General features: G+C 38.5%; 1 protein-coding gene across 1 annotated transcript in view; it reads right to left on the bottom strand.

The window, feature by feature from the left end:
- Positions 1 to 1,912, bottom strand: part of LOC138046549 (uncharacterized) — a 29,823-nt gene extending 27,911 nt beyond the window's left edge. Inside the window, exon 1 of the mRNA XM_068893164.1 lies at positions 1,860 to 1,912. The gene's annotated coding sequence lies outside the window, so the exon portion shown is untranslated. The remainder of the gene's footprint in view (positions 1 to 1,859) is intronic.
- Positions 1,913 to 2,391: the final 479 nt, after the last annotated feature.

Raw genomic sequence — 2,391 nt, 5'->3', positions numbered from 1 at the left:
TTTGAGCACATATCTTCTGTTTTGGGAAATAAAAAAAGAACAATATTGCATATCATGAATACTTTTCATCGTTTTGAACTCCACACAAACCTTTGAATTTCTCTCCATCTTGCCCTGATTACCCATGATGCACTCAAGAGCGTGAACTCGTCTATAGAAAATGACCTGCTTTTCTATATGAAACAGCCTGTTCCCGTTTGACCTTGTAGCTCAGTCGGTAGAGCAGCGGTGATCTTATTCGAAGGTCGTGGGTTCAATTCCCACCCAGTTCAGAGTTTTTCTCTGTCCTTGTGTGGGCCCATTTCCATTAGTAGGGCTAAAGCTCACATGGTTCATATGGGGTACAAAACTAGCACTTCACAATAAGTTAAGTCTATAGAAAATGACATTATCAACATCACGTCCTCGATCGTATGTGAAAATTTGACCGAACGCGAACGAGATGCCCTCAAAACAAACAGGAAACGTAAAGGCATCATCATTAAATCAGCATACAAAGGATCAGCCACAGTTGTCATAGACAGAAACTGGTACATCAATGCATGCCTACAACTCAACGACATATCCTCCTATGGACCACTCGACAAGGTGATTATGGCGTAATAATCATCTCAAGGGCAACCAATCAGCGCAGAGAATTTTCAATAATAACCTATGTAATTATGCTAATATTTATTATTGGGCTACTTCGTCGTCGTCATGCGTACGCGCCCACCTGCAAGAGTAATACCGCTGGCCAAGATTACCATAAGAAATGCAACTCATGGGTTCCTATGCGTATGGAGCTCCGCTATTAGTATTACTCACTCATTTTCGACTTCTTTTGAGAAATTTTTAAAGAACGGCACTTGTTTGCACATATCGTGTGATATTTCTAGAAAAAAAGGAAGTATTCTGGGGCTTTCCCGAGGAAGTTTGTGCCATGTTTTTTTTTTCCAACCAATCAAACGATTACACAACAGTTTTTACGAATCTGTGCATGTTTTCCTTCAGGAAACTTAAAAAAAGAATCAAATAAGAGCTAACACTACTGTTAAAACCATAGTGCAAAACCCGAGCTTATTTTTAAGCGGATAGTTAGGACAAAGGTTGTTCACAATCTTGTAATAAAGTATACCACTTTATGAACAAGCCTTCTCGACCTCATTTCTTCCCAGCGCAAGGCGATGCTTACCAGTTCCTTTAATAGCCCCGGTAGCAATTTTCGCAGCCTCGCGTTGCACATGTTCGAGGATATCACATTCGTTTTCAGTGCATCTATCCCAAACCACATCTGCATGCTCCATTACAGGGCGAACGAGAGATTTATAGAGCCTCTCGAGAGCGTTTCTACTAAGTTTGAATTTTAAACCCTTTAACTTTATCCGCTCTCTTGCAAGCTCTCTCATAAACATTAAAAATATGCGGTTTCCAAGATAAATTGCTAGCAAGGGTTACGCCTAGGTGACAGAAAGAAAGAAAGTTTGTTTCGAATATAACAGAAACAACAGAATGTGCTTTGACATGTGGCATATGAAATGTTACACTAGTTTTAACAATAGTTACTTCATTTGAATTTTTATTATTCTCTGCATGTTTGTAAATAAAGTTTTTTTTTTTATATACAAACTTAGTAAAGTTTGTCAGATAGTTTGTTTCGAATACAACAGAAACAACAGAACACAGTCTCAGTTGGGGTAACTTTTATGAAGACTAAAAGCTCTGTCGGAGGGGAGATGTAAAATGCAGCTTCTAAGGCTTTTCTACAATTGGGCCTGAAGTCTATGCTCTAAGCTGCTGTAGTTCCCAAGTTGGCTGTAACCCCTTAGTTTAAGACTACGGTGTGTTTTCACTGTCACCAAGGAAAAGGTTAGGCATACCTGACTTTTAACTGGAACCAAGAAAACTGTGCTCATTCGAAGCCTCGGGCTTGTCCGTCGAAAATTTAATATTCATTTGAGTTCACACAAAATATTTAAATAGCGAAATAATGATTGACAAGGCTGTCATACAACCAAGGAGACTACAATTTAATCTTGCCTCGCCAGACCGTCTTTTAATCAGTGAAATAAACTAATAACACCCGTACAACCCAGCCAGCTTCATGAGTAGTTATATTCTACGCCTTTTGACTCATTTTTGATAGCTTTTGCGAAATATTTTACCACGGCACTTCGATTGTATCTGCAAACTGCCTTGTTAATAGCTTAATTTGGCAGTAAGCAATAACTGCCAACATAACAATTCAGGACGAACCCATGGTGAAAAGTCATTCTATTTTTGTCTCTTTTCAATTATTGGTTGCGTTAGTATTACTTCCGTGAATGAGTTAATAATATGTGAAGTATTGTGTGTTTGACTTGAAAACGCTCGCTATGAGGAACTAGTTTCTTCTAAATTTTAACCAAAACA

Source organism: Montipora capricornis, chromosome 4 (assembly GCF_036669925.1).
Source record: "Montipora capricornis isolate CH-2021 chromosome 4, ASM3666992v2, whole genome shotgun sequence".
In the NCBI taxonomy this organism is placed as follows: domain Eukaryota; kingdom Metazoa; phylum Cnidaria; class Anthozoa; order Scleractinia; family Acroporidae; genus Montipora; species Montipora capricornis.
The sequence above is the reverse complement of the archived record's forward strand: the minus strand, read 5'-3'. Positions and strand labels throughout refer to the sequence as shown.